This window comes from Notothenia rossii (genome assembly GCF_949606895.1).
Source record: "Notothenia rossii genome assembly, chromosome: 7".
Taxonomy (NCBI): Eukaryota; Metazoa; Chordata; class Actinopteri; order Perciformes; family Nototheniidae; genus Notothenia; species Notothenia rossii.
Genome location: NC_136905.1, coordinates 45136997 through 45154488, shown reverse-complemented (window position 1 = coordinate 45154488; position 17492 = coordinate 45136997).

The window sequence follows — 17492 nt, the reverse complement described above, 5'->3', positions numbered from 1 at the left end:
CCACCCAAAGGTAATGAGTAGGAACCTTTAAGTGATGAAACTCTACAACTGTTGTAACTGACCAAAATCTTCTCCCAGAAATGACTGTCTAGAATGCCGTACCCCAGAGTAGAACGCACAACGGCCCCTTCTAGAGAACATATTACTTTCATACCTTAAATGGTATGAAAGGAGGGAGGGTAAATTTCTCAGGAGGAGACGGTTACAAATGCTAGCAGAACAAGACGACCCACCCCGTATACAGATGTGGATGACAATGATGAGTTAGTTTAAATGATATGGATGTTCGGAGATGAGATTGATCAATGAATGTCCAGCCGATGTGATTCTTTAAATGATGAAATCATGTGAAGAAGTGAGCAAAATTAAAATGGAGTGAATCCATTTCAATTTACTTCATACTATTCCAAGATAGCATATTTTTAATATTTGTATTATTCCAATTAATTTTACACTATTCTAAGATAGTCCATTTTATTCGACTTTATTATTTTATACTATTCTAATATGGTAGATTTCATGTTGTATAAATCATTGCTATTCTAAAATGGTTTGTTTCTTTTCACTTTGTAAAAAACAAGTGCCTTAACACTGAGTGTGGTATGAGAACGGTTTCTGTGAAAGGAGGGAGGAAGAAATGTTCTGATACCAAGCCATTGCTGCTATTTTGAAGAATGATATTGAATGTAAACACTAGAAGTTATACACAAGGGAAAACTTTTATGTTTGAACAGACAAGAATTTATTTTGTATTTTTGTAAAGCCGGCTGTAAAACCATTCCATTTGATTGTATGTTTGTTAATATGAGATATGTAATATGCAAAGTTCAGATGAAGAACTCATTGATTTCAGTATTATACACACCTTTTAGGTGTGTAAGGAGGGACTGTTAGAAATTAAAATCAATGTTTTAATGGGGAAATGTAGTTTAAACATGCTGTCAGTTTTAATGCTCTTTTATACTGAAAAACCAGAAATTCTTGTGCACAAGCAGTTAAGCTTTTAAGCTTTTATTCTGAAAATCCTTCATCTCCGGTTAGCATTTAGCATGTGGCTAATATACGATTTCCTGAAGAGGTGAATTTAGTAGCGAAATGATATGGTGTGGTGAAAACCGAAACCTACTGATTTAACACTACAACGATAGATGTCGAGATACTACCATGTTGAATATTAAATGAAAGTACAGTTTATTTGAATACATTATTGTTTACAGACGAGTAGCATGTGACAACATCCGGAATGACCGGCAACCAAACGAGCCGAGAAGTATTGTTTAGAGTATTGATTACAGCGTTTAGAATGTGTTAAATGAAAAGTGATGAAAGAGAATATGAGGAGAAACGGCGTGTTAAGCATATATTGAATGTGAAAAGAACCTATCCTCTGTTTAAATGCAATAACGGACATTGGAGACGAGGTGAGCCGGCTGGCGGGGAGGAGCCAGCAGAGGATATATATAGCAGCGCCGGAGGAGAGATCCGGGGTCTTCTTGCTCAGGAGAACCGGATCACAGCTGTTTGTCTGACGGAACAATATTCTGTCTGTAACACTACCGCGCCTTTTTTAATTAAAGTATCCCATTTGAATCTTTTCAGAGACTCCATTTAGTCTCATTTTAAAGCTTCTCTCCTGGACGCGAGAATAAAGAACATATTTAACAGTACATAACTCATAAAAGTCAAAAATACAAATAAGAATACATATTCATCATAAATATAAAGTTTTTCATTTGAACATAACTTCTATCTTAAACCTTTAATGTCACTTCGCAAAATAGCAGCAATTAGCTTGGTATGGAAAATGTCTAACGCCCTCCTTTGACATCATAAATCATCTTCATACTGTATCTGGTGTAAAGGCACTTGTTCCTTTAGAAAGTATAAGAAGGATTAAACTATCTAAAAATAGCTAAATATTACTCTTTATTTAAACAAGTCTAGCGCCATTCTATCGGTCTGTTTTTATCTAACTGTTTGTGTCATCCTTTTACTGTGTCTCTGGTGCAATTTACGAATCTCTGCTGGCTCCAGTAGATATAGTTCTCTCCATCCACATTCTTGTTGGTTCTGGGACAGAGGAACAATAATTCAGAACCTGCTGATATTTGAATCTTACTACTTGGCATATGTTACAAACAAAAAACATCTTCTTGGTGAACTAAATAAAATCCTTGTAATCTTTCTCAAATCTAATATAACAATTAACTATTCCTGTTTGTGGTAAAAACACACTAACGTTATGTAATACAATTTCATTATGATTCAAAAACAACTAAAGTCATGATCATGTCAGAGTGAATGATTTCCTGAGTGTGTCTGTCCTGTAAGGTACGTCATTCTCGGCTTGGATCGTGTGCAGAAATCCCATCGATTGCACCTGGCAATACTGCTTCTATCTATCTATTATCAAGCTGAAAAATGAATACAGAAATCCAACATACTGTCATCAAATGTCTTTCTATTATGAATTTAAATGAAATGTATATCCCCATAATGATAATAATAACCTAAACAATAAAGTCTATGGCCTTTACTTCTTTTACCAGGCTAGTTACAAGATGTTGTCAAAATTAAATTCTGTCTCATTACATTACTATGTTTCAGCTTAACTGTTATGTTCTTTCTACATTTCAAACCTCAGGTACTTTAATATCTGTTGAAATATTACAAAATTGTTTCATTATCACAGGTCAACTTTTTCGGTATTACATTCTGGAATTAGATCTCTTACAGTAGCCCCTTGGCCACTGATTCTGCATCTGTGTTACCTGTTATAACTCAATCAATATTAGAAACATGTCAACATTCACCAAACAGTATATTATCCCTAGATATGGAGCAGGTTAATCCTAAAACTATCTTCAATGCTCAGTTTGAACATCTGGGTTGGGGTGGAAAATTTCTTTCAATCCTTAAAGAAAAAATTTAAATTGTGAATTTTACATTTACATGTTGACATTATACATTATACACACTCCCCCCTATTTACACATGAACTCATGTGTAACAAAATCCTGTAATGGGGAGGGGGAAAACACTTTCAGGTAAATATTGGTTAGGGACATAACGAACATTGTTTACAATTTTAGACCCATTATTATTATTTCCACAGTAAACACTTCAGTGAAAATAAGTGTTTCTCTCTGTCTTTCAGGCTCAAAAGAAACAAAATCTTCAGATTTTAGATTGAGTTTTACATTTGCAAACCGCCAACTCCTGTGGGAATAAAATATCATCAAGTAGATTAGAAACGGGTCACATGTCCGGTTTCCCCTTTTTATGGAATTTTTAGGAAACCTCTCGTTTCCCTTGGAGCTCCAAAATAATATGTTAGTCCAAAAACATGCTTGGTTAGTTATTGTTTTAGAATCATGCAGTTACACTGATCACATGCCGGCATTCATTCACACTCACACTATCTGGTTGTCAAGTCAGGTTTGGTTTGGTGACTGACCCCAGGGTCAGTCATTGACAGTGCTTTTGTCACACTGTCAGTCAGGGTCAAAGGTAATTTGGTCTCAGTCTTTTGGCCATGTCGTGCTCTGCAGAGTCTTTTCAGAGGTATTTCAGCATAGGCGGGTTTCCTTTATCTACAAAAATATGTCATATGTGGAGCGCCATTCCTTATTAATTCACGATTTCAACTATGATTTTCAAGATGGTTCTAACTTTCCTTTTGGACTTCTGCCTCCCATCTTTCCTGAAACTTGGTACAAAACTCACTTCCTTATAGTACTACTGATACTGCAATTCATTTACACCTAATTAGTATTACAATGTCTAATAGATCTAATTCAGAAACTTGTGTACATAACTATTATCTTGAGTCAAACCATTACTAGGATCTGTGTAGCTCTGCTATGTATTTCATATCTTCAATTCTGGTCCACTTAAAAAACAACGTTAAACTCTTTAGCAGTGTGTGGAACCTTGGGTGTCCGAACATGTAACAATTACTCCCTCCTTTATCAAGGATTTTAAAACAGAAGTCATTTCATATTTCCATCTGAAAGCCCTCCTATGGTAATAAGTATGCTACAATGGAGAAATCAACACTTCAGATTGGAATACTATATTTGGCTTGGCACGAGCTCTTCCTTTAACATGATCCATACAAATACAGATGTGTCTTATAGAGTGGTTCCTAAAACTATCCTTTTAATGGTGATCAATATTGTAACAAATGAGATCACACGTGAATAAAAATCTTTAAAAGATTAATTTGTTAACATGATGAAAAGATTGAAGCATATGGTTCTACTCTGTACTCCACAACACCCACTGCTTAAAGTGGAGTGAATATTTCCATCATGTCTCCCTCAGTGTGATTTTCTCATTTTACTTTAATAGTTTCCTCTTTACTGCTATTTTTAATTTACAAATTGATTAATTCATGGTTAATAAATCTGTTTGTCTTTATGTATTTATCAAGTGAATTCAAGTTATTTAAATGTGGTCTCTTTTATGTGCGTTTGTGAATAAGTGTGTTTATGTGTAAACTCACTCATTCCCGTTTTCCTTTTCTCCTCCTCTGGTTGTCTCAAGCCGTGACCCCGGCCTCCTCACTTCTAATCGACCATGCCAACTCCTCTGATTCTGTCTTCTCTTCAGTCCATCAGCTCTTGAATCCATCCGCTGTAACTCTTTTAGGCAGCCTTTGGCCCAGTTACATCTGCAGCCCACATCATGCCACTGTTCTTGTACTGCTTTTTATATGTCATCTCCTCCTTTACAGTCTCTTCGCTGTTTATATGGAGGGCGGATTCTGCTCTCAAGTTTCACACTTTGCTCTTGCCAAATCTCGTGGCTCAGCTTGGAACTTCATGCCCGGTCTGAGGGACTGATGAGAGTATCTCTGTATGTCAGCAAGCCGTTTGGTTCTGGATGCCTCAGGTGGAGATAGTTCTGGCTGCAGTTCTGTTGTTGTTGTTGTTGTTGTTGTTTCAGCTCTGGTTCTCTGTCTGTTTGATGGAGAAGGAGGAGTCTCCTGTTGGGTTAGGTCTTTTGTCTGCTTGGCGGGACGGGGTCGTAGCCTTTCTGACTCAGAGGGGGAGTCCAGGTCTCGGGACGCATTATCTATAAGAAATCTAGCACACTGAGGTTAAATAAATCGAACCCTTTCCACTCTGTCCCTTTCTAATCATACTATCCGTCTTAGTTGTTAAATGCCATCTAAACAACACAATGAATGTCTACTAATGATATTACAAATACTCCCTCTAAAAATTGTTTCATCCATTGCTACATATTTACCCAACCTGACTCTTTCAGGAAACCATTTTCTCCTATAAATTGAAACACCTGTTTCAAGCATCACATATTTCACACACTACGAAAGAACATCTCCATATTTTCTCCAATATTTTAAATCCCTCTGTTACTTAGAACAATAGTAAACCTGCAGAGCACACTAATCAGATTACAGTAATGACATTTGAATCAAGTTTAGGCCTATGTCTACTTTCCATTATACTTATTACTTTTAGTGAACATTTATTTATATTGTCTAAATCCCTTGTCTATGGTGTGCAAACAGTTCGAGTATAAAAAGGTGTTTTTCTCTATGTATTTACACTCTACGGATTCTTGAGTTTACTCATCTCCTGGTGCTGTCGTTGTAAAAATGTTCGATTCCTTATTGTTTTGAACCAGTTTTCCAAAATCAGTTCTAACTGCCGTGCCATTTCTGCAAATGTAGCGGTGCGGCTACACACTGTGTAAGTGGGTGCCAACATGTTCCTTTTTTAACTTTGATCCGGAGTGCATCTGCAGTGCGTTCTACAACTTCCCACGGTCCACTCCATACAGGTTGCAACAACTTCATCTTGTGGATTTTTACATTTACCCAATCCCCTGGTCCAACAGAAATATTCGTCATGGCCCTGGCATATGCTTCCGCCTCAATTTCTCTCATATCTAACACTGGTTCTCCTCTGTATTGTCAGGTGATACCTTGTGGTGGATATTGCTGAGTGGGGCAATCTCTGGCCAAATGTCTACAATCACCACATATGAAGCAGCCACCATCTCTTCTTCCTCTTGAGCGTTGCTTTCCTCTCCATTGTCCCTTTTGTTGATGCTGTATGGGAGTGTATACCTGAGCTGGCGGCTGTACTTGTGTAGGAAGATACACAGGTATTTGCTGTTGCTGGAATTGTGTGGGAAGATACTGCGGTGCTTGTGGCCGTACTTGCGTAGGAGGATACACAGGTGTCTGCTGTTGAAGATACTGCTGTGCTTGTGGCTGTACTTGCGTAGGAAGATACACAGGTATCTGCTGAACTTGGTTTTGTGGACATACACTTCCTCCTCCGCTTTGTTGGTTCTGCATTTGATTCTCTGGTTCTTCCTGAGTTTGAACTGTTGGAGGTGTCCACCCTGCCTTCTCTGCTAGTATGGCCATCTGATTAGCTTCAGTATCTTTCTCAGCCACCTGCATCTTCAAAAGTATTTTTTCCAGTTTCTTTGTTTCTTCATCATCTTCCTTTGTTATTTCCTGGCATTTGATGTCATGGTGAATGAGATGTAGTCTCCATTCTTCTGGGATTTTAGCTTCTAACCCCACCACATCTCTAAGGCGTGCCTGCACTGATTGGGGAAGGGCTTTAATGACCGCGTCCTTCCACAGCATTGTGACAGCCGGCGAAACGTCATGTCGTTCTCCAGTACAGTCCTCCCACACTCCTTCACATCTCTTCAGGAAGGCATTCATGTTTTCCTCCGTGCCTTTCCTCAGGCCGGTGAGGGCATGTAAACTGCGTGTTGTCGGGTAGATGTGACGAATAGCAGCCCAATAATTCGACCTGATGTAGTTGAATGAAGTGTCATCTGGGTCGTGCGTGCAATTGGCCTCGGAATCTACTGCTCTTGCTTCCAGTCGTCCTTCAATCCGTCCGAGCAGGGCCCAATGTCTCCCAAGCACAGGTGGTCTTGGGCTGTGTATCTCTCCAGATCAGTCACCCACTTCTGACCTCCTTTCGTGAGTGGAGGTAGTTTTGCCACTAATGCTTCCATGTCCCTGTGAGTCCATGATTGGTATTGAAATCCTCCTCTTCCAGCCGCTATCAATGGCATGGAGGTATGTGCACCGGTCTTGGATCTTTTAGTTTTCTTGGTTCTTCTCGTTTTGGGGCATTTCCCAGGGTAATGTTGCTCATTTTCGTCGCTACTATTATTCTCAGGAGGAGATGCAAAACCGCGTTGTTGCTGTGACTGTTCATGGTATGGGGAGTGTTTACTGGTTTCAGACTGTGTACCGCCGTCGTCATCTTCACCTCCCTGTCCTTCGGAATAGTCAGGAGAGTAGTTTGTTCTGCGTTTTCTTTGAGTTCTTCGTTCTTCTTGTTCTCTCCTTTCTCTCTGTTGTCTATCTGCCTTCATGTCCTGAAATCTTACATCTTCTTGTCGTCTTTCCGCCAGAAGTTGTTGGTATTTATCTTCCTCCCTTTGTCTTTCGGCAATAATGTCATTATGGGCTTCAACTGCCTTTCGTCTCTCTTCAATAATGTCATTATGTGCTTCATCTGCTTTTCGTCTCTCTTCCATTCCTCTGTTGAGCTGCTCTTCCATTCTTTTGTTGAGTTCCTTTTCCATTATTCTGCCGAGTTCTTCCATTCTTCTGTTGGATTCTTCCTCTCTTCTGCAGAGTTCTGCTTCCATTCTTCTGTTGGATTCTTCCTCTCTTCTGCAGAGTTCTGCTTCCATTCTTCTGCTGAGTTCTTCCATTCTTCTGTTGGTCTCCTCTTCCATTCTTCTGCTGAGTTCTACCACATGTAAGCTGTTTGTCAATCCTTGGCTGGCATCTTCCAGATGGAATACCAGACTTGCAACCATAGCTTTTCTTTTTTCAGCTCTGTTCATAGCAATGTTTTCAGGTCCATACCAAGAGGGTTGTCCGGCTTTGATCCATGCTTTTTCCTGTTGTAGGTATTCAGCATTCTCATGTTCAACTACAGCTTTTCTATGGGCTTCCGTTGGTCCAGGCTGATCATCTGCTGGAATCAATCCTCTCGTTTGCCACTGTTCTAACAGTTTCTCCATTTGGTTCCATATCCTCTGTCTTTTACTTGAAACTGTTAAAGCATCTGATCTGATTTTTACCCTTTCCTTGATATCTGCAGTTGAGCCTGGCTCTGCGACTGGTCTCAACTTGGTGTCTTTTGGCGACATGTTTAAGTACTTGGATAATATTATTAAGTTATCAAAGATGAAAAACTAATCCTCTAAATCAGCGGTCGGGAACCTATGGCTCGCGAGCCATATATGGCTCTTCCGGTGACGGCATATGGCTCCCAGACAATTTTGAGTTGAAAAAAAAAAAAAAAAAAAAAAAGTTTGGAACTGATTTTAAAATACTTGTGATATTTCTTAATAATACTGTGTAATTTTAAAGTCAACAGAAATTTGTTTTGAAGATCAATTTAACGGGTCACGGGTCACCAGTGGGTCGAGTCGGGAACCAATGGCTCGCGAGCATGTCCGGGTCACTGTAAAGGTGAAGAAATCAATTTGATCAGCCAACTAGTTTATCCGCTTCAACCCTTGTAACGGAAAAGATGGCGAAAAGAAAAAAGACGATGATTACCGTGCATTCCAGGCTGCGTGGACAGAGGAATTTGCATTTGTGGAGAGAGCAGGATCTGCGTGTGTATGTCTAATATGCAATGATAAAATGCATTGATGAAATGGTCAAATATAAAGCGGCACTTCGATACGCACGTCGCACCATGCTTCATTTGCATCGAAATATCCAGCGGGGGACAGCAGGAAAAGGGCATGCCAGGAGCTACAGCGGAGAGTGCAGACGAGTCAGCAGCAACTACGTGTGTGGACCAAGCAAGGTGACGGGAATTCCGCTAGCTTTGCGGATGCTTTGGTAGTAAGGAATGGAAAGCCATTCACAGATGGCGAGTATGCCAAAACATTCATGCTTGATGTGGCCAATGAACTGTTTGATGACTTCCCAAATAAAGACAAGATAATCAAACGAATAAAAGACATGCCCCTGTCAGCAAGAACTGTGCACGATCGTAGCATCATGATGGCAAATCAAGTCGAGGAAACACAAATGTAGGACATAAACGCCGGGACATACTTTTCTCTCGCGTTAGATGAGTCAACAGACGTTAGCCATCTATCTCAGTGCAGTATAATTGCCAGGTATGCTGCAGGTGACACACTGCGTGAGGAAAGCTTGGCTGTTTTGCCAATGAAAGGGACAACAAGAGGAGAGGATTTATTCACGTCTTTTATGGAGTTTGCTAAAGAAAAAAAACTACCGATGGATAAACTTATTTCTGTCTGTACTGATGGTGCACCCTGTATGTTTGGGAAGAACAAAGGATTTGTAGCGCTTCTCCGTGAACATGAAAAGAGAGCCATCCTAAGTTTTCATTGCATCCTGCACCAGGAGGTGCTTTGCGCTCAGACGTGTGGCCAGGAGCTTGGTGAGGTGATGTCGCTGGTCATTCGAGTGGTCAACTTTATTGTTGCCCGAGCTTTAAATGATCGCCAGTTTAAAGCTCTGTTAGAAGAAGTTGGGAATCATTATCCCGGTCTGCTTTTACACAGCAACGTGTGTTGGTTGTCAAGGGGGAAGGTGCTCAGCCGTTTTGCAGCTTGCCTGAGTGAAATCCGGACTTTTCTTGATATGAAAGGCGTCAAGCATCATGAGCTAGACAACACTGACTGGCTCCTGCAGTTTCACTATCTCGTGGACATAACTGGCCATCTGAACCAGCTCAATGTGAAAATGCAAGGTATTGGAAATACAATCTCATCCCTTCAACAAGCAGTGTTTGCATTTGAAAGCAAGCTGGAAGTCTTTCTCAGGGACATTGAAACAGGTCGTCTTCTGCACTTTGAAAGACTGCAACAATTTAGAGATGCATGCTTAGCAAGTGACTCCACTCAACATCTGGATCTCCAGCAGCTAGCTGGCTTTACGTCCAATCTCCTGCAGTCATTCAAAGCACGTTTTGGAGAATTTCGTGCGCGCACTGGTCTTTTCAAGTTCATAACTCATCCACATGAGTGTGCAGTGGACAAAATCGACCTGACATGCATCCCCGGGGTCTCTATCGGAGACTTTGAGCTGGAAGTTGCTGACCTGAAGGCATCAGACATGTGGATGAGTAAGTTCAAGTCACTTAATGGAGAGTTGGAAAGTCTTGCGCGACAGCGAGCAGAGCTGGCGAGGGAACACAAGTGGACAGAAATGAAAAATCTTCAACCTGAAGACCAGCTGATTCTTAAAACTTGGAACGAGCTTCCTGTGACATACCACACAATGCAGCGTGTGAGTATTGCCGTATTGACCATGTTTGGCTCTACATATGCATGTGAGCAGTCATTCTCGCATATGAGGAACATTAAGACCAACCTACGCTCACGTTTAACTGATGGAAGCCTCAACGCCTGCATGAAGCTCAACCTCACCACGTATGAACCAGACTACTAGGCCATCAGCAAAACCATGCAGCACCAGAAGTCGCATTAAAAGTAAGACATACGTAATTTATTATACGTTAAAAATACTATATGGTTCTCAATGAAATATATTTAGAAATATTTGGCTTTTATGGCTCTCCTAGTCAAAAAGGTTCCTGACCCCTGCTCTAAATAGTACCTTTGTATTCTTTATAAAGATATCCTATGTCACCTGAACTTAACTTTAAAATCTGGTTGTTGTTTTTTGTTTTGTTTTTTTCAAATAAATTAAAATGTTGGAAAATCAAAATCAAAATCAGACAAATTAAATTAACATTTTGAAATTATGCAAATTTTAAAATCTGAATAAAGAAATAAAAATGAACAGGAGTTGACTTAGTAATATGAAAATAGGAATATGGTGCAAATCCAAATAAACCGTGTACAGTGTATACTCAAGTTTATGAAATTATGCAAATGTCATAAAATGAGTCAACTACAATACTTCAATTCAAAGAAACCTCCTGTAATCTTTATCTGTGTGGTGAAGAATGTATTAACTGTAATACTTATTATTTCCGCTAGGGGAGCTGTTTTATTTTTGAACTCCTCTCAAATGTATCAACTAGTACTTCCGGTTCATAAACCTACTTCCTGTTTATTTCCCCAAAATAATAAAGTTCAAATGACTTTCTTTGAAAAGCATGAAAAACAAAACAACTCAATCTACTCTCAACGTTCATCTACACCATCCCTGTGTATTTAATCAGTAATTACCAGTTGTATCTTCACTCAAACTACTTCATCATCTAGTAATGCCAACTGGCTAGCTAACTAGCTTAGCAGTATAGCATAAACCTCATGTGACTGGGGGAAGGGGAACACTCAACATGTGCAGATTAAAACCACACTGCTTGACAATACAAAACAACACAATCTTCATTTATCTTAGCTCTAAATTCTTTCGATGCTGACCTTAAAAGCTGATCTCATACCAATCTTGTACACAATCGTTTCGGCTTAGAACATTGCACAAAAATATACTTTTCGGCTTAAAAACTCCACACAATATACTTTATTAAACCAGACTACGCCGGTTTAACACATCAAACATATAGACTAACATGAATGGACCCAGTCCAGTGTAAACCAGATCAAGTCTGGTACCTCCCCAGAAGGTCTTAATACTATGTAATATTCACATTAATCGGGCGGCGCCGAGGATACAACAGAGATGAATAGAAACACTATATACAATCTCCACACCACTCGCAATCACCACATTATCACCACAGATCAATCTACAGATCACTACCAACGCTTGCACCTAATGTAAGTTATTTAACTATACAGTTTTTGAATTGAACAGGTAACTGTCTCACCTTTCGTTTAGGCCCAGCCAAAAACTCCAGCAGTGAGTCTGTAGCCTGTCCTCCCTTTGTGCAGCCTGGTGTGATGCTAGTTAGCTTGCAGCCTTCCCCTCTACTCAGCTCTATCCTGCTTCAGGTCCACCCAGGGACGCCAAATTGAAAGCAATTCTAGAACCCTGAAGGCAAGAGAGACTGAAAAGAGTCAAGGGAAGCTTATAAAAGTTAACAGCATTTAATTACACAAAATATGCGGTGGTGTACAAAATGAAATGTGCGAGTGGAGGCGCTCTCCACATCCGACCGGTCAGTTCAGGTCAGGGGGTCGAAGAGGTCAATTCTTGGCTTGCTCTTCCTGTTGTCATCTGAGGTCTTCTCCTATTGGCCGGCGTTGTCGGGGGGCGGGTCCAATGCAATTCCTGCCTTTTTCTGTAGCTAAATTGCATCATTCTAGCGTCTGTGGTTATTTAAACATTCCCTGCTACACATTATTCAGCGTCAATAAATGAGTGCTAATCCCAGTGTGCTCAGTGTACAACATCACATGTCATTTCACCTTGGTTCAAGGTTTGAAATCGTATGATTCCGCCAGATGCTAAATGCTAACCGGAAGTGACGAATTTTCAGAATAAAAGTGTTAAGCTAATAGTGAGAACTTCCGGTTTTTCAGAATAAAACTGATTTAAATCAAATAGTGTATTTAATTCAAATTACGCCATATCAACATTGATTTTAAATTTGTAACATAATATAATAATATTTAATAAACGGTGACTGCCTCTCTTTTCCTCCCCCTCTTCTGACAGTCCAGCAGCAGCAGGAGACGTGGGGAGAGGGAGGCGGGCTATTTCATCGTTATCAGAAAATGATCATATAGGGCACACACGGAGCCGTTGGACCCCCCAGAGCATTGCGTATGCCGGTCTACCCACCTTGGGACCCGTTACCGTAGTCGTTTAGTCCCCCCCCCCCCCAAGGCAACGAAACTTAAAATAATAAGCAGCATTTTACGGTGCGCTATGCATGGGGCCGCCTTGTGGGGTTTCCCGACATGTCGTTTCAGTAAATTAAAGGGTGTTTCATGTTGTCGTTGCTGTGAACCTTCTTAATACCTTGGAAAATGCCGTTTAATACTTTTTAATACTTTTTAATAGCCTTAATTTTCGCTAAATTGATTTATCAACTTTTAATACTTTTTAAGACCCCGCGGACACCCTGTTAAACCCATTAATACACACCTTATATAAATTATAAGCAGTATGGTAATTTTAAGTTAATTAACTTCACCCATAAAGACAACTTCTAGAGAAGCGCAGGGGAGATTCTGCTCAGCCTCCAGTGGCGTTTTCTCCTGGAGGCTGGGTATTTCTTTATATTTTTTATTTGTATTTAAAAACATCTCTTTAGTGTTGTCAGTGAGTATTTTACAAAGACTGAAACAGCGCCCCTCTAAATTAATGTGTGGTGAAACACAGTATTGCACGCTACACTCACTCTATACTACACCCGCAGTCCGCTGTGTCAGGGACATGTCAAGGAAAGCCCGCCGGCCTTCCCTTCCAACGATTTGATTGGTCGGAAGGAAAGCCCGCCGGCCCTTCCCTTCCGACCAATCAAATCGGGAAGGCCTAACTGCCGTGCATGACGCTGCGTCTCACATACACAGTTGCCTTAGCGACAAGAGACAGATATGAAATCTCCCTTCTACACAATATAATATTTGCAAGTATAGAGTAGTGGCTAATGTTTTAGTCAGAAACAGGTAAACTGTAGTGTACACGTACTACTAATAAATAACTTTAGTGCGAGTAAGTTACGTATTTGCACTGTAAGAGACTGTATAGCAACGCAGCCTCACTCGCACTTTCTCGCCACATCTGGCCGAACAATGAAACCTAGCCAAAGTAGCTAGATAGCATTAAACATATAGCTGCTAATGCTATCAATATAATGCCGATTGAAGAATGATCACAGAAAAGACATTAAGTTAAGATAAAATAAATATAATAAAAAAGAAGAAGAACGGCCTAAAGGAAAATAATTGTCATCCAGGCAGCTAAACTCAAACAATAGTTAGCTGTTCAACATTGGCAAAACATATTTATTTAAGTTTAAAAATATGTATTTAGACCCCTAGCTTGCTCACATTATGACAATATATCTGCTCACTTTGTTAAAAACGTTTTGTTTCTGTATAACTTACCTAGAGTTAGACTCTCCAACGCTGACATCCATGGTCCACAGCAGCCAGAGGTGAAATGGCAGTTGGGACATTTGATTGACAGTTGGACAGTTGAAAAATGATACATTTGAAATAACTCAACCGTGATTGGGCAGGACAGTGCCCAATGTTAGTGCCCAATGTTAGCCCAATGTTAGCCCAGTGTTAGTTGATTATGTGCATTTTTATTTTTTCTATGTACACACATGTGTGTGTAAAATAGTTCAGAAATGAAACTGAATGTGTTGAATTACCTTTGACAGAGCAGTTTGTTAAAAAAAAATGACACATTAATTATTAACACTATGGTAATAATATGCATTCATTATGACAATATCATACTATGATAGGAGTGTTCTATAGTGTGTTAAAAAAAACAACTACAGAAACACTAAATATTATACTACAGTAGTACTATTTAAAATAATATAGTCTTAATACAGAAACACCAAAAAAAACACTATGGTAATACTTTTACAAACACTATAGAATAATATGCATTCACTATGACAATATCATGCTATTACTATAGCAGTGGTCTACAGTGTGTTCAAAAAACAACTACAGAAAACTATATATTATACTATAGTTATACTATTTAAAATAATATAGGAATACTACAAAGATCTAGATATAGTATTACTATTGAAATATTATAGAGCTACTATAGCTAGTAAAATGGCACTACAAAAAAGACTATAGTAATACGATAGCTGGTGAAAAATACTATAGAACTCTACAAACTTACTATAGGATACTATACAACTCTTATAGTATACTATAGTAATACTATAGTTAATTTTCGTAAGGGGTTGCACGTCGCTTGACCAATCAGAGCACACTGGAGGGGGGTATTCTTGCTGAATACCAGGTTTCAGCACGAGGAGTGAGATGGGGTGGGTCTTAACGGAATACGCGAGAGAGAGAAGTCATAACAAGTGGTACAGGACAGGTAGACAACGTGTTTTTCGGATGGAAAATGAGCCAAACGCGAAAACGCAGTTGGATGCACTTCAACCAAAACCCAGGCAGTGATAAAGCGCACCATTTGTAAAGGCAAAAAGCAGGGTCAACAAATAATCTCAATCGCCACTTAAAAACATAGTATCTAATATTAAGAGTTGCATGAATTTCATTCAAGGCAAGGCAACTTTATTCACTTAACACATACAGAGGGTAAATTCAAAGTACATTCACTGACATGAATATGTCGTCACCTTGTATCATGTTTACAATGCCGATTATTGACATTAGGTCTGGCAATACAGTCAATCATTATCCTTGTGATTATTTCGCAGATAAACCTAGTAACCCCGCCCCCTTTAAAAAAAACGGCTCTTTTGAACGGCTCTTTGAAAGGAACGGAGCCAGAAGATCCGGCTCCCTTCAGAGAGCCGTAAATGCCATCACTACCAGTACGGTAATAGCCTTTCAGGTCCCCCCAACAATTTGTATTGAATTAAATCAACATGGAACCAGTAATCACTAACTTTGTTTCCCCCGGCCCCTTATTGGAGAACACCCAGCTAGTAATCTAGCAAACAAGCTTCAGCTTGCGGCAGTCAGAAACTCATGTATCTTCGAATCTACTTACAAATTAATATGGGGAAGTGTCAGTTCAACCGTATTTGGTTGGAAAACATCTGATTGAGTGCTTTGTGGAAACCAGTGGAGGGGAACGTGTTTGAAGCCCGCTGCACCATTTGCAAAAGAAATAAGCGTTTGTTTTGCTAATGTAGCGTTAGCTAGTGGAGCGTTAGCTAGTGCAGCAGCTCCCGCAACAACACCGGGGGACCTCCGGGCGACGTTTGGGTCTACGTCAACCCTAAAAGCGGATGTGCTGTTGACGCTAAATACCGTAGCTCAACACCAATCATACAACAGCAACGCTGAAATAGTGTAGCCAATTTAATTTAAGGGGTTGTTAAGGGAAATGTTTACATACTGTATGTCCTCAGTTATTGTATGTATAGAGAGATTGTGTCTATTCTGTACTATAGGGATGTAATACTGCTATTGTACCCAGTGCTTGAATTGGGCCGGTACTCACCGGTACGCAGTACCGGCACTTCTGATTTTTACCCATGTGGTACCGGCACTTCTTACTGAGTACCGGCAAGGTGCCGGTACTTAGTAAAATGCCGGTACTCAGCCGCCGGCAATATACGTATATATTGTGAACGCAACGCAGCGCAAATGTGGGTCTGACTCTGCCTCACAGAGGGTGACTGGCTGTCTACATGACGTGGCCTGCCGACATTGCCACTTTCATACAGATCATACTAATGCCCTCAATTGGTCTCTGTGTCATTCAAGCTCGGGAGGGTGTGTGTTGGTGTATGTGTGGCGCGAGCAAGCGAGAACGCGCGCACCGGTTACGTGTATTGTTGTTAGCATCTGGTGCTAGCTAGCTGCGCTAACGGATATAAGGAGCTGTTTCAACAACATGGTGGAGGGAGAGTCCTTTCTGTCAGACTGAGAGGCTGATAACTACAGCTCTGGTGAGGTAAATTACTCTCTGAGTCTTTAGATAGTTAACTTAGTTTAAGTTATCTCAGTGGGTCTCAAACGGTTCGGTCACCATTTATGTAAACACATATTTCCATTTGAGGGGGTAGTGATGAGTAAAATATGCATGAATAATACAAACAAAATGTTAACTAGGTGAAAAAAGGTAAGATAAACTTGTTGAGAGCTAAAACTAGTCTTTGCTGTTGCCTCAAAGAGGAGCAGGGGGGAGAGGAGGGAGACAGGAGAGGCTGATGCAGGAGCCCAGACACTCACAACTATAAATGAACCAAAAACAAATAAATAAACAAGTTTCAATTTTTTTTCATATTGGATATTGTATGTTATTGGTTATGGCCATGTACTTATGATTTTATGATTATTTAAATGTATACATTTTTGTTTCATATGGGTGTAGTCTCTTTATTTCCCCCTCAAAATGCACCAGATTGATGCATTTAAGTCCAACATTTAAAAATAAATCTTACCGGGGGAGCATGCCCCCGGACCCCCCCTATAGGATTTGAGGCCCGGCCCCACTGTTCCCAAATAGATTTGCAATTTTTTTTAAATAGTAACCCATCTCCATATGTTTCTTTTTGGGTAGTAGATTTAAACTAGAGGGCTATCACTTTGTGCAGCAACGCTATTGACAAATAAATCCAGCAAAATGGCACAAAAAACTGGTAGTGGCCTCAGGGACGAGGAGTCATTTAACCAGCCAGTAGGAGTCAAGCTTTACTTTCTTTTATATCCATAAAGAAAAAGTAAATCTGTTTACAGTTGTTTCATTATGTATGTTGAGAGGTATCCATATATCTCTTCATTTTGCTCTCAAAGTGCACCAGATTGATGCATCTAACTTCAATATTTAAAAAAAAATGTTCCCGGGGGAGCATGCCCCCGCGCCCCCTTAGACTAGAGGGTGTCAGGTCCACTCCCCACTTATAAAAATAGCACTTTAC